General features: G+C 40.3%; 1 protein-coding gene across 1 annotated transcript in view; it reads right to left on the bottom strand.

Annotated features, from left to right (window-relative positions):
* The window catches only part of PRKN (parkin RBR E3 ubiquitin protein ligase), a 1,113,312-nt gene that overhangs the window by 759,597 nt on the left and 328,553 nt on the right, over positions 1 to 25,162 (bottom strand). The gene's annotated exons all lie outside the window — the stretch shown is intronic.

Consider the following 25,162-nt stretch of genomic DNA (forward strand, 5'->3'; position numbering starts at 1 on the left):
AAATTTGTCTGTTGAAACTTAATTGCCAATGTGATAGCATCAAGAGGTGAGGCTTTTAGGAGGTGATTTAGTCACTAGGTGGAACCTTCCTGAATGGGATTAGCGCCTTATAAAGGTGGCACAAATGTTCATTCCTTCTGTCCTTTCTGCCCTTCCTCTCTGGCGCCAGGTGAGGACGTAGCAAGAAGGGCTTCACCAGACAGCAAACACCAGCGTCTTGATCTTGGACTTCCCAGCTTCAGAATTGTAAGAAGTAAATTTCTATTGTTTATAAATTACTCGGTAATTTATAAATACTCAGGTATTTTGTTACAGCAGCACAAACGGAGACAACATCCATCGATGAGCGAGTGTGTAAATCCGTGAGAACTGTGCCGGAACACACAGAGGTATTTTCACATGACTTAGTGCGGTTGCTGTCGTTCAACTCCACTTTACGGAAGATGAAGGCGAGCCACAAGGAAGTCAAACACGGGTTCAGTGTCACCCAGCTCCTAAGTGTGAAGCCAGGGTGGGCACCTGGGCCACCGACTCCTCTGTTAGTCCTGAGTCCACTGAGAGGAGGGATGCTTGGACGGGGCAGGCAGACGAGGGGAGTGTGCCGGGGCCCCCGGTGCAAGGCGGGGCTTTGGAAGCTGCCGTGGAACCACCCCAGGTACAAAGGAATGTTTATGGGAAGGGCCAGATCCCTGAAATGTTAAAAATGAGAGACGACAGCCACTGGGACGAGGCAAAAGAAAGAGTAGCCCAATTTGATTAAAAACAAACAAAAAAAAGACAACAACAAAAAAACAATAGATGAAAGTAAGAACCAGTGGCAGTGACAGGGGAATCCGTTGGGACAAGGGAAGTGGAAAGAGAGGGTGAAGGCGAAGAGGCAACAAGCCTGGCAGAGTCCGAGGGCCCGGCGCCGGCTCCTGCGCTGTGTGAAGCCCGCTCCCCACACATCTGCTTTGTATGTGTTTCCGTTACCAGATGATACCATCTTTAAGGAAAAATACTGTATCACTGCATCCTTCTAGCATTGCATCTGCGGTACCTACTGTAATGACCTTCCGTAATACACACTCCACCTGCGATCGCCGAGTGACTGTACAATCCTGTGAAGCACATACCCAGCATCACAGCCATTTTAGAAGTGAGGAAACCTTCCAGATGGCTTCAGTAACTAGCCCCAGTCAAGTAAGACACATAATTAGGAAATGAAAGAGCCAAGCCTGCAGCCTCAGTTTTCTGGCTCTAAGCCCAATGCTCTGTTGGATTCTCCAGCGCTCTGAGCTCAGGATACAGTGGACACGATGGGCAGAAGCTCCGGGCCAGCTCACTGGCACAAGCACACTAATCAGTCCACCCTCCGTCAGTGCTTGCACTGTACCGACTTCTCTGGTCTGTAATTAGGTCAGGATATGCTCACTATCTTCCATGCTATCCATTCATTGTCAATCCCCCCTAAGTGTGTTGAACTCTATTTCCTCATATAAAATGCCAAAAATCATTTCAGTGGAAGGCTATTATTCCTCCTGCTGTGTACTAACTATATATTTTAAACTCTGGAAATCTTTCATTTTCATTTGGATTTTTAATAGCATACAGTTTTTTTCCAGAAGTGCAATATGATCAGCCAAGAATGATCAGATAAAAAGATTTTCTCATGTAATAGTCAATGATATTATCTGATTTTAATTTTAAGAACATTCTGACATTTTGTTCTTAGACAACTTTGAAGAAATACTTTTTATAGCAACTTAAATTTTCCTTTTTTCGGCTGAAAAAAAATTCAGCAGGTTAATTACTGCTTCTTCTAAAAATAACTTCTGACAAACAGATGTTTTTGTAAGTCCATCAGAGTTTTTAATAATGTATTTTCTATGCCAAAGAAAGACAAACTGGCAATTACTTAGGAAGTCATTTAAAAGGTTTTTTTTTTTAATGTAATGAATAAGAACTGTTTGGTTGGGTCACTACTAACAATGCAATCATGTATTTGAAGACAAGCTGAGTTTAGAGATGTTCAGAGTAAGTCAGAATAACCAAAAAGGAATTGTTCCTTCTGATTTTTTTCTCTTGAACTCTAGTTCCCCTCCATGGTTTTCAATGAATGCTAAATGCCAATTTATATTAATTGGAATGAGAATAGAAACTATCCCTTCAGCCTTGACCCTTCATACAAAAAAATAAAAAAAGGAAACTGTGACTTTTAAAGACGGATACCTTATGATGTATGCTTTGAATTTGCTGCATCTTTCTCATGACTGATTTTCATTATAATGAAAACACATAAAGATATTGGAAGGTCCCCTCTCTGGTTGCAGAAGGCAGAGCAACACAATCACTGTGAAAGGTCCATTAGCCTCACGCTAATTAGTCAGTGTGGGTCTGAGCCTTGTCACCTCCATGTCCCTCCCACCCCTGGCCTGGGACCCTTCAGCTGCTCATTAAGGCCTGCACCCAAGGGAGCCCACCAGGTGGGGAGGGAGAGAAAGCAGGGATCAATCAATCCGGCTACATGTTGGCCGTGGCGGTCAATGATTTCTTTGTGAAAAGCGGAGGTTAGTGCTGTCTGAGCAAGTGAAGTTTGGGATTTCATGTATCCATGTTCGCTCTTTCCTAAACACAAAGCATGTCAGACGATCAAACCTGTGCCCATTAAAACCAAGTTAAAATCGTGTTTTATATTGTAAACTTTGCAAGAAATGTCCAAGTATCTTCAAGTATTACTTTATTACTAGTTGTGATAACAATTAAAATATATTTTTTCCCAACAGAATTAATTTCTTACAAGTCACTGAATATGCTTCATAGAATTGTTGGGGTCAGGGTTAACAAACATATACTCCTCATGTGCATATATGGCAAGAAGAGAGGAATCTTGAGTAGTAATCTACTTTATATCTTCCTTCTAAAGATATTTACCCCCAAATGATTCATCCCTAGTGGAAAAAATATGAAGGAGCCAATTTTTCATCCCAAACTCCTCATTGCACATACCATCTCTCTCTTCTGATCTGTTTCCCAGAACTCAAGGAGAACATTTATTATAACCAAGTAGATTTCACTAATGATGAGAGAAAAAAGTATTTTATAGTACTGGGGACATTTCAGAAAAAGAAAATGCTACTGATAAAAACATCTTTATATCCTTTTTTAGGGCCTATTCATTGTTGGGCCCTAAAAACCAGTCTGCCATTACTTTATCACCCCATTTCTTTCTGGTTTTCTTTTCTTCATCCCTCCTATAATTCCACTTTCTAAAAGAATTTGAGGTCTTTGGATGAATTTTTTTTGTTCTCTCTCCCTCTCTTTTCCTGCCTCCTCCCCTCTCTGTTCCAACTTTATCCATCTCTCCTATGTGGTATTTCTTATTTATCCGCAATGAACAGTAGGGGACTCACCCCGGTAGATTCAGGACCAAATATAACTAGGTAAGCCCCTGGCTTGGGTTGGGCTGTAGACTGAATGTTCATGTCCCCCACAAATTCATATGTTGAACCCTAATCCCCAGTGTGATGGCATTAGAAGGTGACGGTCTTTGGAAGGTGATCAGATTAAGTAGGTGAAGCCCTCATGAGTGGGATTAGTGCCCTTGTGAGAAGAGACATGAGAGTTTGCTCTTTCTCTCTCTGTTCTCTGACACGTGAGGCTAAAACAAGAAAACGCCAACTGCAAACGAGGAAGCAGCCCTCACCAAACACCAGATCTGCAAGCAACTTGATCTTAGAATCCTTAGCCTCTGGCAAATGCGAGAAATAAATGTTGTTTAAGCCACCCAATCTATGATTTTCATTTACAGAAGCCAGAAATGACTAAGACATGGCCCAACACCGGTAGCTGTAGACCCAGGAACTAAGCAAATAAGCACAGGAAATACATTGATTTGTTCAAGTTTACAATAAGTCGGTAGCTGACCTGGAACTTAAGTTTATTTTGAATCTTTAAAACACATTATTACACAACATAGGAAACGTTTGTGTCTAACCAGTGGAAAACTAAAGTGATAATTTCGAATCAACAGATACTGTAAAAAAGACAAACCCCCCCTAAAAAAAAAATCATGAACAACAAAAAAAAAATCTCTTTCAAAAAAAGTAAAAATAGTGAATGTTTTCCTATCCAGTCACTCGCATAACAAAGAGCTATAAGAAAAGCCATGGAGGTTGAGCATCCTAATTTGGAAAACAGAAATTTGAAATGCTGCAAAATCCAAAACTTTCTGAATGCCAACATGAGGCCATGAGGGGAAAATCCAACACCTGCCCTCTTGCGATGAGTCTCAGTCAAAACTGCCAAATCCAGTTTATTGAGTGTTCACAACCCCCTTCAGGGACGATATATCTTTTCCATGTACACCCAGATTCCCACACACGGTAACACAAGGGCACATGTGCAGGCTGGATGCACCAACAGTGCGACCCCACAACGCCCACATGGGGCTGAGACCTGCGTGCGTTACTGTGACTTTTTGCTTATTCTCTGCTCTGTGGTACAAAGATATTGTTGAAAACGTTGAAAAGGTCTGCATACACCCCTGTGGGCAACAGTGATTAAAAAAAGGAGGCTCTTTGCTCATCTGCAGCACAGGAAGTCAAGCTGTTGGAGAAACCGGACAGCGGTGCGAGTGTGAAATGTCTTACAGGAGAGCGTGGAGTGGGAATGATCGCCACATACAGCCTGAAGAAACAGAAGGATAAACTGCTGTGGTTCGGTTCTGAAAGTGATGGACAGAAGCTAAGGAGATACAGGAAAACACTGCATGAATCCAGAAATGAAGACCTCACAGTGAACACATGCCACTTAATGGTAACCTGATTATGAAACAAGCAAAGATCTGTATCAATGAACTGAAAATTGAAAGGAGCCATGAATATTCAACAGGCTGCTTGCAAAATTTTAAGAAAAGACACAGCATTAAATTTTTGAAGATTTGTGGTGATAAAGCACCTGCGCATCACAAAGCAGCAAAGAAATTCATTGACGGGTTTGCCAGGGTCATCACTGATGACAATCTGATACCAGAAGAAGTCTATAACGCTGATGAAACATCATGGCTCCACCAAGACACTGACTGCAGCTGCTGAGACAGCCCCTACAGGAATAAAGGATACCAAGGACAGAACAACCGTGTGCTAATGCAGCAGGCACGCATATGGGTAACCTCGCTGTGACAGGCAAAAGCTTGTGTCCCCACTGTTTTCAAGGAATGAACTTCTTACTTGTCCATTACTATGCTAACAACATCTTTTCAGATTGGTTTCATAAATATTTTGTACCATTGGCTTGTGCTCAGTGCAGGGAAGCTGGACTGGATTACAACTGCAAGATTTTGTTATTCCTTGACAACTGCTCTGTTCATCCTACTGCCGAACTTTTCATCAAGACTAAAGTGTATGCCATGTACTTTCCTCCAAATATGACATCATTAATTCAGCCATGTGACAATGACATCCTTAAACCAATGAAGAATAAATATTAAAAAACACTTTCTTGAACAGCATGCTAGCAGCAGTAAACAGAAGCATGGCTTTGGAAAGTTTTCAGAAGGAGCTTAGCATGAAGCATGCTGTACATGCTGTTGCCCATGCTTGGAGCACAGTGACTAAAGATGGCTGTGCCGACCTGGCACAACCTCTGGCCTGCAACTATGTTGAGTGACGATGATGAACAAGGCAGTGACTTCGAGATATTCCAAAATGTACAAGTGAGAAAAACATGATCTTTAACCTCTCTACGTATGCAGAAAATATACCTTCAGGGTCCAACAGCGAGCTAGAGGAAATGGATATTGAAGAATTTAACATCAGAACAATGGTGAAATAATCAAAATGGTTCTGAATCAAAGCAATGGTGGTAACAGTGATGATGAAGATGATCTTGTTAACACTGCCGAAAAAGTGCCTATGGACAACATGGCGAAAAGTGTGATGGGCTTACTGAAGCACTAGGGCAGCACACATTCATAATGGAAAAGAAATCACATCAGTTTATAAAACCAAAAGGAGACACTTCTAAGACAAAAACCACTGCTAATGAGCCAGATGACTCTGGAGAAATCATTTTAAAAAGCCATCCTGAAGAATGCTGAAGAAGGACCCACACCCTGCTCCCTCAACTGCTTGTAATGTTTCTTCTCACCTAAAAAAATAAAATACAGTGTACAAAGACCTTTAGCTAAACACAGCACTGCAGGTAGAGATGGAACACGCCTCCGTTGTTTGCTGTTGCTGAACAGCTGATACAGGTATTCTGATGGTACCACTGGGCTGCTCAGTTACCATGAACACATCATATATTTTTCACTGTTTGAATGATATGTCATTTTTTACTGTTAAGTACTTATGTGTGAATAAGTGTAAGACAACGATTGCTTATCAGTAGCACATAAATTGATGGTGATGCCAAACCACCACAAACTGTCCATGTGGGCAGCTGATAGTGATACTCCTGCCTTCTGATGTTGTAATGTACACAAATTTTGTTTCATGCACAAAATTATTAAAAATATTGTGTGATTACCTTCAACCTATATAAGGCATATATGAAGCATAAATGAATTTCATGTTTAGACTTGGGTCCCATCCCCAAGACATCTCATTATGTATATCCAAAATCAGAAAAAGTCCAAATTCTGAAACACTTCCAGTCCTAAGCACTTCAGATATGGATACTCAACCTGTATGTATAGAGGAGAGAATAATAATCAGTGGTATCTTATTCTTAAATATTAAAACTTTCTAAATCAAGCACATGCTCTATTGCCATCCACGAACACGCAGCCAAAGTGCCATAACCCAGGGACCATTCAGCAAATCTAGGGTTAGCATTTTCCTTGGACTTTGGGTGGATCTTGAGTCACTGCACGGTGCTAGGGTAGCTGGGAAGGGGCAATATTTAGTCAGGCTCTTCAATAGCAAGGAAGAAACTAGAGTTGCCAGGCATTCATATTTATATTTTTAAAACAACTGACATGAAGATAAACAGTGTTATGCATTTGCTGTATATTCCTTAAGCTTCTAGCCTTAGGTTACATCTTAGATATAAAATACAACACATTGCTACTTATGTCAGCTCCTGTCTCATAATCTGGATGTCTTATGTGATGTGCGACGATTCTTCTCCTCTGGATAAATTAAACAGGAGACTGCTCTCCTCTTTCTCACCTGGACTCCAGGCCAACGCCTGCCTGAGCTGCTCTCCAGACACTGGCACTGAAGCTCTGTGTGATTCAGGACACATTCCTAGACTCTGACATTCCACTGCAGGAAAGGATAAATGGCATGCATTTCTTCAGTTTCAGCTGTTGGTCCTAACTAATTCTTTCCTCCAATCATTTATTTAGGATAAGCAATGTATGAAGGCCACAGGCCATCCGAGTAGCTGGGGGCCACGGTTCTCGCAGGCAAGCCCAGTGCCTAAGGGAGGGCCGCAGAGACGGTTGCCCAGAATGAGAAGGATGCGCTGCTCTGGGAAGGGGACCAGGGACTCTCAGCTTTGCACCTTTACTCCAAAATAACTGATGAATGTTGCTGTTAACAAAAACATTATTCTAAATTTATCTAATAGAACATATCCATAATGAACTCCCTATACCACTGTTGACTGGGTATTCTAGACTTTCATAACATGAATGTCCTTGAGGTAAAAGGACAGAAGAAAAACTGAACAGAAGCCCATTCAGTCTTCCCTTGTGACAAATCAGCTGAAGACATTCACAAAGGCCCACTGGAAAAGGCCCCTCTGGACAGTGACTCAAAGCGTAGGGGCTGGCGTTTTGCATCCCTCTCTAATAGAAACTAACAGAAACCCCACATGACATGTCATGTCACAGGCTTACCTTTGCTTGCCCCTGTGATAACTCAGATTGCTCCCCTGTTCCGGGAGAGAGGAAACACAGTGCAGGAGTTGGATTCTCAATGAGCTTCTGAGGCAAGGAGGACATGTCTCAGCCCATCAAGGTAACGGCAGGGCCTCAGGAAGGCTGGACCTGGCAGAGGGCACTGACTTAAACGAAAGCTCTAACCTCTCCTCCATTTTCATTTTTTTCCAACTAAAGGAAGTGTAGTTGGTTAAATCCTGTCTCCCTAAAATTCACATCCATACAGAACCTCAGAATGCAACCTTGTGCGGAAATAGAGTTTCTGCTGATGTAATCAGTTAAGGATTTTGACATGAAATTACCCTGGATCTAGGTCAGGCCCTAAATGCAATAATTGGCACAAGAAAAGGACACAGAGACACAGGGAGAAGGCAGGGGCAGAGACTGGAGTGATGCTGCCACAAGCGAAGGAACTCCAGGAGCTGCCAGGAGCTGGAAGGAGCAAGGAAGGATTAGGGAATCTGGAGCCAGGGCCAGAGCTGGACTGGCACTCACCATCTGACCTCTCAGTCTCAACGTGAACTCCTCCATTCTGGGCACAAAGGCACCAGGAACTCAAGGCCTGCACCCCTGCAGCCTCTGCTCAAGGTGGCCATTTAGGTACAGGAGAGAGCCCTGCTACCTCTGAGTATGTGACTGATCTAGCAGCGTGGGGACAAGCCAAGAACATCCTGACCCAGGCAGGCACTGGGGACTCCAAGAAGCCTAACTCTGTCCTCAGGGCCACAGCCTAAGGACAGTCCAGAAAAACATTAAATCAAATTAGCACCCAAGGCTACAAAAGAGAACTGGTTTACTCATAAGTAGATAGGAAAAAGATTTAATCTGTCATGTAAAATTTCTAATGGATTATAACAACTATAAAAGAAAACACATTGTACAATAAATATCTAGAGAGAGCATATAACCAGTTGTTTGTGCCAGACATTTACAAACTACCAACATCAAACGTGGCATCAATTATATCTTTATAGGGCAGATCTCAGAATTAACATACAAATAGTAATACTTCCGTGTGCCCAAAGGCATATGATATTTATAAGCATTGCCTGTGTTGAGTAGTTTCGTAAACATATACAATGTTTGGAACAACACAAAGTAAAGCCAATGATGGAAAACAGGTTTTAAGTCAAGTGAAGAATTGATGAACTGCTTTACTTTTCCTAGTTTTATAGTCTAGCACATCAGCTCTTTTGCAATACACCAAATCCCACAGAAAAATGGGTAAATGAGATAAACACACACAGGATGCTTATCTGGTCCCACTTTCAGGTTGAAGGAATCCAGAAGAACAGGAATGATTTTGCAAATATAATTATTTTTAATACATTGATTTTATTATAAGATCCCACCAGGAGGGAAAGAAAAACAGCTAGGACAGAGAACCTATTAGAACTCTTTGTAGGACACTCAAGCTTCTGTGGTAAAAATTGATTGAAATCTGGGGTACAGACCTGTTTCAATGTGTAGAAAGCAGTGTGTGTAGGAGGAAAAAAGTAATAGTGATAAACATCCATAAAACTGAGGCCAACGACCACTCAACCCAAACATATGACATGTGGGATATAGCTGTACCTATCTATACATACATACACACACACGTGTACTTATACAAACTACGTTATGTTTGCTTTCCAACGGAAACACATTATGGGAAATTTATTGTCTTTTAATTATTTGCTAAAAGTTCGAAAACTATGAAGTGACTATACTACTAGATAAAAATTATAAAAGTGATTGAAGACGGCATTATTTATAATTCTATAAATTCATTCAGGTGTTTTTGATCATCTATTATATGACAGATTCTAGGCTGTTTGGGGGGATAAAAAAGTTAGCAAAAACAACTAAAAGGTCATTCAAAGAACCTAATGTGGTCACTCCTCCCAAAAAAGCAAAGCAGTAAGTGCTGTTTTTTTCCTGAACCTAGATAAATTGGTTCTAACATCCATCTAGAAAAATCAACATGAACGATAATCTAGGAAAGTTCTGGAAAGAACAGCAACAAGAGGGAATAGTCACGGAAGATGTAAACCTGTCATGAAGCCTCTGCATGAAATCCCTGTGATGCTGCAGCATGAACACAGACTCAATCAATGCAACAAAATATAAAGCGAGAAACAGCAAGTGCTTTTGGAAATTTGGTACAGGCCAAACACAGCATCTCAAACCATTCAGAGAAAATAAACTTTTGGATAATGGATAGCTATATGGAAAAAGGTGACATTGGATCCATATTGACACTATACACCAAAATAAATTTACCCCTACACAAACATTTTACATACACATATATATACCTTCATATCAAAAAATAAGTCCTAGAAGCAAATATGGATGCATTCTTTATGCTGAATGTAGGACAGCCTTTAAAACTGAGTCCCAATCATGATGCAATAACATATTAATAAATTTAACTACATCAAAATTAAAAAATACTTTTTGTGGCAAAACACATCATTACCAAAGACAAACGGCAAACTGGCAGAAAATATTTTCAACTTAGGACAAAGATACAGAACTCTTAAAAATTGAAAAAAAAAACAAGCTTAAAAAACTGAGAGAACAGTGGGTAAAAGACATGAAAATTTATGAAAACAAAAATACATAAATATTGAAATATTTAAAAATGCTGAACTTCACTTGTAATAAGATGAATGCAAATTGATCCTATGCCCCTTTACATCAATAAGACTGACGTTTCCAAAGCTTGACAATGGAGTCAGTGAAGCTGCCCCAGACACTCAGGCACAGTGTTGGGCGAGAGGGTGCCACTGTGTAACAGAGCCACATGTCAGCTTAAGCCCTGGTCCCCACATTCCAACTTTAAGAATTTACCCTAAAGATCATATACCCCCACAATCATGAAACAACATATGTACAGGGTTATTTAATGTGAGATTCTTTATAACAGCAAAACATTATAAATAACTGAAATGCCATCCATAGAAGGTAAGTAAGATCTTTGAATTACAAAAAATGAGGTTTGGGCACGGTGGTTCATGCCTGGCTGAGGCAGGAGGAACCCTTGAGATCAGGAGTTTGAGACCAGCCTGAGCAAGAGCAAGACCCCTATCTCTACAAAAATAAATAAATAAATAAATAAATAAATAAAAACACAGAAAGAAAACAGAAAAATTAGCTGGGCACAATGGCACATGCCAGTAGTCCCAGCTACTTGGGAGGCAGGAGGATTGCTTGACCCCAGGAGTTAGGCTGCAGTGAGATACGATGCTGCTGCTGTACTCCAGCCTGAGCAACAGAGCAAGACACTGTCTTAAAAACAAAAAAAAAAAAAAATATGAGGAACACCTTTGTCAACTCATATAGAGTGATAATTTCCCTAAAAGGAAAGAAAACAAAACAAAGCATAAAGTAGTATATTTATGACACTTTTTATGTAAGAAGCAAAGAAAATTATGAATATAAATATGTAACTATTCATTTCTGGAAAAAAACACAGAAAGGATAAAATAGAAGTTAATGAAAATGGTTATCTAGGAGAGAGTAGAGAAAATACGGTAAAGGGATATAGACAGGATCCATGTTTCCCTAAATATACCTTTATTTATAGTTTGACTTTTGAACTATGTAAATGTTTTATATAATTAAAAAATAAAATTAAAAAAGGGGAAAAAAAACAAACCCTAAAATTGAATCTTACCAGAAATAAATGACTTCAACAACATATTAAATTGATATCATGACTATTCATAAAAATAATTCAAGTAACTTTTGAACATAGTATTCTGTATACCATTTTGTACACATGAAAGAACTGAAAAAAGAATTTGTGCTTTATTTAGAAAGTTTGTTATTGGTAGTGGTATAGGTGTAGAAATTCTAGGAAATATAAAAAAGAATAGACACTAATAGATTATAACACATTGAATAAAGAAAAAAATCTGTGCACCTGTAATGATACTCAAGTAGTACAGGTGTGAGGAGTGCAGATGAGTTCTCGTATACAGAAAAATAATATAGAATAAATATGGAAAAAACAATAGAAGGAAATCATATTTTCAAAACCACTGATATAATTTAGTCAAGGATCACCAGTAGATGCTACAGCAACTGGATTGAAGATGGCTGGGAATCAGGGTATTTGCACAGAGTATCTTCCCCCAGATTCCCTAGTAATTTCAAAGGAGGGGGTTATTTCTGTAATGGGAAGTTTGGTGGGCTTCACTGTAACTAAGCGATCATACTAGCATCATCAGTTACAAATTACTCAGTAGTGATGACAACAAGGTTTAACCTGAATCTATTAATGAGGAGACAATAAAACAAATGCAAAATGGTATAGTCACTGTGGAGAACAATTTGGTGATTTCTTGCAAAACTAAACATACTGTTACCATACAATCCAGCAATTGTACTCCTTGGTATTTAAACAAAGGAGTTGAAAATTTGTATTTACACAAAAACCTGCACAAAGATGTTTACAGCAGCTTTATTCATAATCACCCCAAATTGCATGTAACCAAGATATTCCTAAGCAGGTGAATGGATAAAAATAAAACTATGGCACATCCAGACAATGGAATATTATTCAGCACTAAAAAGAAATGAGCTATCAAGCCAAGAAAAGACATGGAGGAACCTCAAATGCATTTTATTAAGTAGAAGAAGCTAATTTGAAAAGGTTACATATTGCATAATTCCAACTATATGACATTTTGGAAAAGGCAAAACTATGGAGACAGGAAAAAGATCAGTGGAATTGAAGGGTGGGGAATGGGTGAATAGACAGAACACAGAATTTTTAGGGCAGTGAAATTACTATGATACTACATTGATGGATAAATCTCATTCTGCATTTGTCAAAACCTATAGAGTACACCACACCAAGAGTGAGCCCTAATGTAAACTACGGACTTAGGGTGTGTCAATTTAGATTCACCAGTTGCAAAAATGTACCACTCTGGTGGGAGGTATTGATAAGGGGCGAGGTTATGCATGTGTCTGGGCAGAGAATATATGGGGAAATCTCTATACTTTCCTCTCAATGTTGCTGTGAACCTAAAATTGCTCTAAAAAATAAAGGCTTTAAAAAAAAAAAAAAGCAGCTGATAGGACAATTCGGAACAATTGAGGGGGGTATTTGAATATGGACTGCATAAGAAATATTGTATCAAAGTTAAATGTCATGGGTGTGATTATATATTATGGATATATAGAAGAATGTCCTTTGTCTTTGTAGATACAGATTAAAGTGTTTAGGACCAAGATGTCAGGCTGTCTGCTCTGTGGTTAACATCTTAAAGGAGGAAAAGAGAGGGGAAGGTGGAAGGGAAGAAGGGAGAGAAGGATAATGAGAGTGTGATGCAGTGTTAACTGTTGGGAAAACTGGGTAAAGGTTATGTGGGTACTTTTATATGTTTTTTTTTTTTGTTTTTCAATTTTTCAAGGTTTGAATCTTTTAAATTTAAAAAATGAGGAAAATTGTATTCATATCTTCATGCTTCAGTCACTGAGGTACCCATTGAAAACAAGGAATGTACTATTACTACAAAATTTTCAGGAGGAAAAAATAATATGTATTTCATGCTACCTCTCATGAACTAAGCTATCTAACCTTTTCCTGCACCTTGGTTAAAAACTGACCTAAAAAAAGGGAGTGGAAAATGAAAGAAAAATCCAAACTTGCTTATATAAAAGAAATCTTTGCTCTATGAAAATCAGAAAGCTACTGTACAAACCATAATATTACCATTATGATTTAAATAAAAGAAGTCAAAGAATGTAGCAAATGGATTAAAATTTAGCAGCTCACGGTAACTCTAAGAAGGCTGCTAAAGTGAATAAACATATTGCCCCAAACTAGTGACTTCGCAGAATCCTAAAAACAACTTATGCAGTCTAGAGCGATGCACAGACTGATATACAAAACGTCAATAGCCACAGTAGAGGCTGAATTAATGAGTGCCCTTCTTTATTTCGGAGGCAACAGAAAGAAACGTCTTTAATGTTTTAGAACAAAGATCCTGTCCACATCATGAACTTTGAACAGATATGGACTTCCATGCAAGAAGAGAGCGTAAGAAAAAAATAACATCCCAGATGTTCACCCAAAGTGATAAAAAATGCAAATGGGGAGAAATAAATCTGCTAAACTCCATATTAGAAAGCATGAAAAAAATGTACATTATGATAAACAGCTAATGAGAGTAAAATAATACATTTTTGAGGGTACTTTGGTAGAACTTATCAGTATCTTAGATGTACATATGGAAATTCTCATATAAGTGCTCAAAAATATATGTGCATGAATGTCCATTGCAACAATAGTAAAAACCATGGCAACTATCTAAACATTCATCAATATTAGGCTGTCATTCATATATTCAGTTGGTAAATATTTGTTATAATTCCACAAGCACACAGAAAGGAAGCCAGTCTATTTTTTAAGTAAAAACAGCAAGTTGCAGAATAGTGGGTTTTATTATTACTAGCCCATTATTTATTGTATATAATTATGCATATGCATGAAAATTATTGAGTATGCATAACAAACTGTGATTAGCTCTGAAGGATGGGATTAGTTGATAGAAGAGAGGAATTTTCAATTTTTACTTTGTACGTTTCTGAAATTTAAGAGTATAAGCATGTGTTACTTTGATAATTTTAAAAAGACACCTGGGAAAATATTTGCAAGTAAAATATTCATTTAATTCCTAATATACTTTCCTTTCCCTCCTTTTCTTTGACAGAAAAATGACAGAAAATGCTGTACTTATCATAGCACAGAATTGTTTTTTCCTACCTTCCTGTCAATGTCTTTGTTGATGATGTTGTCTTCTTCATTTGGTCCCTGTTAGTCATGACCTACATTTTACCCTTTCTGAATGCAGCCTCATTTTATACTCAGTTGTTTAGGTGACAGCCACTCACTTACCTGTCTTTTGAGAAAAAGAAAAACATATTTGTATTTTATAACTTTTATTATCTTTATGCCAAGAAGACTCTTTTTGTACCTTCAATTTGTACATATTTTTGGAATGGCTGAAATGCTGGAAATCTCATTTCAGTAAAACTGAAACGTAGGGGTGTGTGTGAGTGTGTGTGTGAGTGTGAGTGTGAGTGTGAGTGTGAGTGTGAGTGTGTGTGTGTGTGTGTGTGTGTGTGTGTGTGTGTGTTTTATGTCTTCAGAATTCTTTGTGAAGTCTCCAGTAAATGTGGTGCCCTCTGAGAACAGAGAATTAAGGAAATAATAGGAGCCGAAATTCTGAAGTGTTATCCTTTTTTTCTGATTATACTTATGGGCCTAAGATATCTGGCTCATTGTAACTATCTCAATGAAAAAAAAGCACGAAAGTGTATAGTGAAAAAGTTCCTAGGATTATTTAACATTAAGTGCTACTGCAACTTGTTACATTTTTAAAGTATTAAATACTAACTCCTGCCTGCTGTGTTGAATTCACTGTCCTCTATGTAAAATAAAGGTGCACACTAACCTGATTCCCACATTCAGCTTGACTGTACCTGAACAATATTCTCAAATGCTCAAAGGATAGCACAGATGTACTAGATACATATAATTTACAAAAAATGAATATACATATTTAGCCAAAGAATGGATAAAATAAAATCAGTGAAGTCTCTAGGCTTTCAGGACTTAGGGAATAGAGGCCCCAGCCTAAAGGAAAAAAAGAGAAGAAAACCAAGATAATTCTTGGCTTTGGGGCCTTCAAGAGCCAAGAATCCACTAATGTAAGAGTAATTTAAGAGATTTTAAGGGTAACTGGGTATATTTATTTATTGTGTATTTCATCTCACATTCTGACCCTTGAACTTTACCAGCTCTCCTTTAAATCTCAATTCCATTGTAAATACGTATTCTACTGCAGTTGCTTACATTTGAAGTTTGGCCAATTTCCCATAAATATCCTTATTACTGGATTTTCTTGGAAAAAAAAAAAAGACAAAAAATTGGACAACCTTGGGCATCTACTATGAAGATATTCAGAGCTGCAGATGATATTTATATACATCTAAGGGCGAAGACCAGTAATGCATCTAGTCCCCCAGTTACCGTGCAGCCATCTTCGCTCATCGCCACTGCCTGCCAATGCTCCGCAGGCATCCGAGTGTTACGGGCATGTGTTCCCACAAAGTGCGTATCTTGAAGTCCTACCCCCCAGTACCTCAAATGTGACTGTATTTGAGGATAGGGTCTTTACAGTGGTTACCAAGTTAAAATGTGGTCATTAGGGTGGGTCCTCATCCAATAAGACTGGTGTCCTTATAAAAGGAGACTCAGACACAGGCACAGAAAAAAGACCACGTGAAGGTACAGGGAGAAGATGGGGAGAGCGGCAACAGAAGGAATTGACCTTGATCTTGGGCTTCCAGCCTCCAGAATTGTGAGAAAATAAATTTCTTTTATTTAAGCCGCCCAGTCTGTGGCATTTTGGTGTGGCAGCCCAACCTAATACAGAGTTTCTGCAGTTCCAAGCATCATCCAAACCTTTCAAACACTCTGCTGACTGTTATTAATGACAAGGACACTGCATTCCCACCTGCCCATTCAATATTTTTTTTCCCCAAAAGGACTTTAGTGGTTCTGAAAATAGTGGCTTTGATGTCAAAATCTTGGCTGAGGTCACAAACATCACAGAAAACATTAGTGGGGGTTCATTTTATGTAGCAATTCTACAGCATTTTACTTGTCACCTCCCAATTCTGATAGCAAGCAGTACCAGGGTCTTCAAACCTACTTTAGAAATTTTTTTCAAGGAGGGCCTCCTAACATACTTGTGAGTTCTCAGCACCTTATAACACATTGCCACAAGGGTAGTACCTGGGTTCTCCTTCATGTCAGGAATTTCATTTTAATTAGAGGATCACAGCACTGTTGCAAGACAAAGCAGATGTAGGTTACTACTGGGTACTGTGTTGAAGAAATTAAAAAATGCAGGGTGACATGGGACTTACTTCTGCATCTTAGAAATAAGGAGAAATAGTTAAATGAACAAAAACATCTTTAGCTCTTGGTCCCAATACTTAATTCCACACTAGTTCCCCAAATTCTCATCAATGCCATTCTTAACTTCATCCGGAATTTTGAAAGAAACTTATCATATAGCGTAGTAAAATTTGTATACTAGGATCTTGGCTATTAGCACTGAAATCAGTACATAATGCATGTGTGTTGAATGAATTAATAACAGTATCAAGAACTGTTCTAAGCACCATATTTACTCAGTATTTTACACATTACTTGTAATTCTCAAACCACACTGAGAAGTAAGTATTGTGGCAGAGACTGACAGCACTTAGTTAAAATCTGTTCCCTCCTCTCTGGGGTAGCAGATGACTAAATTGTCCAGATTCCTTTGTGTTTAGAGTTGACCATACTGATTTTTTTTTTTTGGTCAATGAACCGTGAATGGAAGAGATGTGTGCTCCTTTCAGGCCAAAGTATGCTTACTGAAGTTGTAGTGGAATATAGCCAGACAAAGAGATAAATACATGATAAAATGGTCTGATCAATGGGTAGGTGGATGGATGAATGGGCAAAATATAAACTCTCAACTTTAAGCTGGGAGCTCACATCTCATGGTTTGTACCACACAACAAAAGACTACAAAGTGCAGCTTGGCAGCATAATCAAGCTACATCATCGGGCTTCTGGATCGCCAGTAAGCTTTGTAGAGACTACTCTGCACAGCTAAAGGTTAAAAGTGACATCACACACTAACTCTAAAGTTAGTGAGTTGAAAGAAGACAACTTTTTAAACAAGGCTATAGATTTACAGAATGCCACATTAGGGGACAGGCTTTATTACAATTATTTGCTGGCTAATTGTTGAATCGACTATTTTTCAAACCATTTTTTTTGATGTTCATTTATTTTTTGTTTATCTTTGCAGCTGTCTGCCTTGATCGTCAGGTTTTCCTTCTTAGAAATCAATCATTCCCTTGTGCCACTTACTACTTCCATCTTCCTGATTGTGTTTGTCATCTTCATATTGCCTACAACTTCACCAACATTTTGAACTCATTTTCATATAATGAAACACAATGAAATTATACATACAATACTGATTCCAATACAATCTATCACTTAGCATTATCATAACTCCTAAGCAAAGATTGCAAATTTCTAATCCACTGCTCCCAGAAACAAAACACTAGATCCCTCTGAAAGTAAGAAGGGACCTGTATCACAGTGTGGTTTGGATGGTTGCTATGACAACATCCAGTTCTTCTTTGAGAAGGACCATGATAAGGCATTCATTAGGAAAGTCAGTGTTTAGACAACAGTGAGGGTTGTTTTATTTTTTTCTTAAATATATAGTCAAGTAGCTGGCTTTTAAACTGATCAAGCATTTTACCTACATTCTCTGATCTTCTACTTCATAAGAACTCCTTGAAATAGGTATTATGGATGACAAAACCGAGGCTCAAAGAGAGGCATAACATACCCAAAGAGAAATAACTGGATTTGAAACCAGGTTTATCTTGTTGTAAAACCATTCTTAACTACTCATCTTACCTGAACAAATTAAGAATGAGTGAATATTATTCTAAGACATCTAAATCATGCTGCACTCTATAACCAAAACAGTTATAAAGGTAGAATTTAGATGCACTTAAGATGAACCTTCCAATTGGTCTAGATTCTCTCTGAAGGTTGTTCCATCCAATGGTACAGATTTTTGAAACTCTGAGAAATGATAACTGAGCATATGTGAGACACAAATACACTGTAAATAAGAGATTTCCAGCCAGGGAGATAGGTTGGAGAGATGGAGCAGCTCACAGATTTCTAGAAGCACACACCACAATTCTGATTCTTCCCTGGGGCAAAGGTATCATGTCTCTTAGTTATAAATCACTGTGCATAATGAAGTTATTTTTAAGAAGAATGTATTGGTTTTGCTAACAGTATACATTCACAAACAGGATTAGAAAATGATTTTTTTAAAGTCATAATCAGTTAGGTCATATTATTTGTTTAGTAAAGATTCTGGAATGCAAGGACTGGACTCGAGCATAATAAAAGGTTGGATTTAAGGGCTATTTTCCTATAATTCCCACAATTATCATCATTCTTTTGCAATTCATATTGTTTACCACAGAAGGCTGTTATTAGAATCAAAAGTTTAACTGGAAGGGATACATGGACAACAAATTACTAGCTGTTTAATTATCATATATAGAAATTTTGTGAAGGAAAGGAAAATGGGAAAAGCAGCATTGATTATGAAGAATGAAAGATAAAAAAGGCTAATGCAGAATATACAGCTAACCTGGGGTAGCTCACACCAATCATTTCAAAGGCTGGTGACACTCAAGGAGCTACAAGCCCAACACCAGGTGGACACATTTCCGTAAGCCTGGGCTGAGCCCAGGGTGCTCCGATTCACAATTTTCCCTCCCCATTTCCCAAGCCAAATGTCTCAGGTTTTGTCTTTTTCCTAAATCATGCTCAAGGTAGATCCAGAATCTTTTTCTGAACTTAAGCCCATCTGATTTAGGCACTGAAAATATGCCTATCCCTTCCAATTTCCATCTCTTCCTCTGGTGGGCTCTGCTCCAAACCAGGTGACCAGAACTACTACTCTGTACACATGCTATCCTCATCCTCATTTTAAATGTGGCCAACAGGAGGTAAAAAAATCACTGTGCTGCTGGTGTGGGCAAGATTCTATAGCAGCTCTCGAGATTCTCGCTCTGCTCTACATGCCCTGGGAGTATGAGCAGGACCTGTGAACACGATGAATGCCACCCCCCACAATTAGGTTATGTCATAGCCCAAAGGGGAAGGGGTTTCTCATGTAACTGAGGTCTGCGATTAGTTGGCTTAGAAAGCAGAAGAGAGATTATCCTCAGTGGCCCTGGCCTATAACGAAAGGTATAGAAGTGAGCTCTATAAAAGGTCTAGATGTTAGAGACTAGAAGTGACAGAGACACTCTCTTGCTAGGCTTGAAGAAGCACGTAACCAAGAGTTCTACAGCTGTAGGAACATCACTTGTTCCAACAGCCTCAGGAGGCTGACCTGAGTGCAGCTGCATGAGACCCTGAGCAGGGGACCCGGCTAAGCCCAGCCAGACATGTGGGAACTGTGAGAAACTCAATCTTATATCATGTATCATGAGAACGTTTATAAACATCTGATACATTCACTGTTCCATGGATTCTTGCCATTCGCAGGTATCTGTGGTCTGCTGCTCAGGTGTCAGCTACTTCAGAGGAAGGTAGAAGCTCACAGAGGACAAAGCAAACAATGCTTGCTGTTTCTGAAACTTTCAAAACAGGCGCTAGAAGCTCATGTCAATGGTACAGTTGTGAAATCCACTCTTCACTTTCAAGGCCATATAGATGGAGAGAGACAGGGTTTGCTGTCCATAGGACTTACTCCGAGGTAGCGTGTAGGATATGGCAAAAGGGTCGTCCCCACAGCATTGGTTTGCTATGGCTGCTGTAGCAAAGCACCACAGACTGGGTGGCTGGAGTGACAGGAATGTGCTGTCTCGCAGTTCCGGGGGCCAGACCCCGAGATCACGGTGTCAGCAGGGCTGGTTCCCTCTGAAGGCTGTGAGGGAAGGGTCTGTTCCAGGCCTCTCTCCTTGGCTTCTAGACAGCCATCTCCCATGTCTCCATGTCCTGTTTCCTCTGTGTGTCTGTCTCTGTATCCAAGTTTGTGAGGACATTGGTCATATGGATTAGGGCCTGCCCTAATGACTACATTTTAACTTGATTACCTCTGTAAAGACCCCGTCTCCAAATAAGATCCCATTCTGAGGCACTGGGGGTTAGGACTTCAACATATCTTTCCTTGAGGTCACAATTCAACCCATAACACCCACCACAGAGGAAGGACCAGGCACCGTGCAGGGAAGGTCAGCTTCCTCTGATGGGGGGCAGGACAGAAAGGCGACCCCTCCCAGTTTACACAACCTTGGGATTACCAAAGCCTGAGAAAGGAAATGGAAGAACTTTGAATTTGACCTGCCTAGAAATGAGAGTTTATTTTTCCCTCCCTTCTGAGAATGCAAATGAGCACTTCTGTGAACACTGAAAAATAGAGACAGTTTTGTTTCAGCTTATCTGACTTGTGGCATATAAATATTTTTATTAGTGCCACATGTCAGCTGGACTCTCCCACAGAAAAGAAATAATCCAAGACCCCTTTGGTTTGTCCTCAACCCACATCAATGAGCCATCGTTCTCACCACTTTGCATGCAGGAATTGCACCTGCTGAAAAATTGCCTTACGTCTAACCTCACCGGGATCAGGTCAAGCAAAGCTGTTTGCTCACTTGCTTGCTTTTATACAAGCTACCAGATCACTAAGACTTCATCAAATAGGTTTATTACACAGAGGCATCAGTCTGCTTTTCTGCCATGGACTGGCTTCTTAATAAGTTAATCATTTGGTGGAAATACAAATAAATCTAACACAAAATGTCAGAATATTTTCCTTCTTAATATAATTTAAATGTTTTGATTTAAAGCATAATTTCTTCCTACCTTAAGTTTGACCTTTCAAATAATACCTCTGTATCCTATTTACATGTTATTATGAAGTACGTGACAACAACATTCATGAGAAAGTCTTCCTTACCAAAGGTTTAATGTGTGAGCTACACTTTTCCACTGAGTTACTAATATTATGACAATATTGATGCCATAAATTTTCACACTAAAGCAGACCTATTTTCCAAATACAAAATTAATTCTTAAAATAAAAGCGCTATATTTAAAGTACTAAAGGCAATTTCTTCTTTGCATGCTGCCATGAACTTTTCCAACTCTGTCCTAATAGTCTCAGGAGAAGGGAAGTGCAAACTTTCCGACATGAAAATAACAGGAGGAGGAGAGGCAAGTTTCTCGGCAAAGACATTGACAACTTTTCAGGATAATCACAAAAGGGATAGGATGACTTTAAAATGAACACAAAACTAGTCTGAGCCAGTTAAATGCTCACCCCCCCCCCAGGGCTTTAGGTGGAAATAAAGTTGCTAGAATGAAATATTCAACGTGTCCTCCTAAGCAAAAAGGGCGGGATGATTTTCTGCAGTTACAGGGAAGGTTTGTCCTGGATGCTCTTCCTAAATGTAGCAGAGAACCAGCAAAAGAGCCAAGCATTTGCTCAGATGAAGGCTTATAAAAACATAAACCTGAGAATTCAAGGGTAGAAAAAAGAAATATGGAGGGCTATCACCATAAATTATGTTGGAAACTAAGGCAAGAAAGTCATGGTGACCTCTGAATACTAAAATGCAGTTTAGGGCATGCAGGAAGGTCACAATTGTGCTTTAGGGGCTCCTCTCCCTTGGCCAATTTATGGGCATCATCCACTGTCATGCCTAGCACCAGTGATCCCCCAAATAAGTGTCTTAGTGGTATTATTGACACCTACAAATCAACCCTGTTACTGGATGCAAATAGAACATGTCACAAAAGGGATGCGTCGGGTGGAGGGGTCACCCCAGGAATCATGACACACCCAGCCCCACCCCTCCCTGGCACTATGCCCACCCCAACCACCATTCCCAACCCACTTTCCCTCCCAAGCCCCCTAGGGAGAAGGGGGTCAGGAAATCACTAGGAAAAAAACATGATCCCCAACATCTCTATATGCTTAATCTCCCATTTGAAAGACAGGTGAAGAAGGCTTGTTGAGTCAAAGATGAAAGATGTTTTGAAAGTTAGCCTGACAGAGGAATTCGCGGTAAAAAGACGAAAGCCCCTCCTCTAAGGGAGCTCCTTTTCATTTTCACCTTTCAAAAGGCTTGCCTTTCATGTTTCCCCGAGGTTACCCAAAGATAGAACAACAATCTCCAAAGGCACTTTTTTTCCATTATAGAAGAGAGAAAGGTTTGGCGTTGGGATTTGGTAAGGAAATAAAAAATTGAAGATAAACAAGATGTTCTGATATTGAGCAAACTTGATGACTCATTCTCTAATAAGTCAGCAGCCACTTTCAGATAAAATTCATTTTATCTTCCCAGTTTCTCTGCTGTTTGTCAACCAACTCATCTTTCATAAACATTCAACTACTCACCAGAGAAGCAACACAGTAATGGAGCAGAATATTTTAAAATATTATCTGATGAATTTTCTTTCTTCATTATCCCTTGAATACTCTCAGCTCTCTACCTTAAAGGCTGGACCCTGAGGCAGCGGCTCATTGCCTTAGGGAAGGAGGAGCACACAAAGCATCCCAGGATACAAAGGGTCAAGGGACTGGACCCTGAATTCCCGAGACAATGTTGGTGGATCTAGGGCGGCCACAATGGCGCAGCACAGAATTTATTACATGAAAGCGAACAGGTAGGAAGAAGAAAGGATGAAAAGGAAGCCGATAAAAAGCTAAGTCTGATCAGCGTGAGGAAGGCAGGTGCCTGGAGTCATGTGGGGTGTGTCTGGACCTGAATGGCCACGTGAGAAGCAGCCCACCGCCTTCCACACCCACATACCCACCACAATCTTTTCTTTTGATGGGGACGGAGGTGGGAGTGGGCAACAGAAACACCAGACAGGTGCAGGTAGGTGAAAGCACAGCAGCTCACGCCCTGATTCTTTCTGGGAACACCTGCCTTCCGACACTGCACGGCGGCAGTGCTGTAGATACGTCCCACGGGGTGTCCACCAGACTGTCCTGTGGCCCCTGTGGACCCAGAGTGGTGCAGGAAATGACCTGACAGAAGGCCAAGGAGGAGGTCAAAGAGCCTGTCTGAGAGCACAGCCTCCCAGGGGCCCCGGCTGGAAAAATAGAGATATGTAAACTGAATGCCTGGAGGCCCAGATAAGATATTCATGAGCTTCAACAGCAGATGCACCCGAAGGAAAAGGAAATTGATACCACAATCCCCCGGTTTCACTGCAGCAAAGCCAGGGAGGCTGGGGCAGACAACACCAGGAAATTAGACTTCGCTCCCTAAAGCCAGAACAGGTGAAGCCCCTGGGCCTGATCATCCCCGAGGAAAAGGACAAAAAAAAAAAAAAAAAAAAAAAACAAGAAGAGGGAGAGAACTCCGAAAGTGAATGAGTATTTACCTAAAAGGGCCTAAATTTTAATTCATAAGATTAAAAGAACGAGGGTTAAAATTTAAACAAAGCCACCAAAATACAGAAAACACAGATTGGGATTCCCAAGTCAGATCTCCACATGCATAATTTATAAAGGAAACAAAAGCTGCGGCACAGCTCCGGGACCACTCAGCCGGTTCACAGACACGACAGCCGGCCTAGCGTAAGGGAGGGGCGAGTTGGATGCTGTGTCCTCGGAGAGGACTGTTGTCCCGCTGCCGCCTCTCCGTCCTGGGGGCTGTTCCTCCACCTCCAGCCTGGTGGAGGCTGGGTCCCCTGGGACCGCTCACTGAGCCGTGCGAGGAGCAGGAGCGTGCGGCCGCCCTGCACGCTGGGCCTCGGGAAGGCAAGACCGGTCTTTGCTCCCCAGGAGCAGAGGTGGGCGGGTGGAGGAACAGAAAGGGAGAGGGGCAGACGGAGACGTCTTAGGACTTACATCATGAGGTGGGAAGATCTCAGCAGCCAGAGCCCAGTGAAAAGTCTCTAGGACGGTGAGGGAGATCCGACATGGCCGTGCAACCAGCCTGGATCGAGAGGCAGCCGCCTTGACGCCGGGTCCACGCGGAGCGCAGCTCCCCACAGGTGGGAATCTAATAAGAGCTCACGCAGCACCCGTGAGGTGAAGAATCAGCTGCCAGTCCTATTGGATTAGGGCCCAGTGCATGTGACCTCACTTAACCTTAATTACCTCTTTAAAGGCCCTATCTCCAAACACAATCGCACTAGGGGTTAGGGATTCAACATCTAAATTTGGGGGAGTACAAATTAGTCCATAACAGGCTTCTAAGCCACTTTTCTCAAAAAGCATATTTATTCTCAAAGCTTCAGTTATACCTCTAAGGTGATGGATGCCAAACCTGTCTCCACAAGCCTGAGCTCTTACTTGTGCTACACGCATACATTTATTTCCAACTGCCTAATAAATACTCTCTTTCTGATGCCCTGTTAACTTAGACTCAACTTCTCCCAAACCAAATGCATTGACCTCCTGGTCAAAGACGTTTTTCCTTATGTCTGCTTTAATCAGTGGCTTGGTTCGGTTTGAACTACCTTTGACTATTTACCCTCTTCCTCATTCCTTCAGCCAACCAGTAAGTCTTATTGTCCTCGGTTCAAATTGTGTTTGCATCTCTTCCTTTTGTCCTTCTCTTCCTGAAGAAAGGCCATTATAACCTTGCACCTGGATGAATACAGTAATTGCCTATTATCTCTGTACCCAGGTGTGGGAGGCAGACTCACGAATG

Source organism: Lemur catta, chromosome 2, assembly GCF_020740605.2.
Source record: "Lemur catta isolate mLemCat1 chromosome 2, mLemCat1.pri, whole genome shotgun sequence".
NCBI classification, from domain to species: Eukaryota; Metazoa; Chordata; class Mammalia; order Primates; family Lemuridae; genus Lemur; species Lemur catta.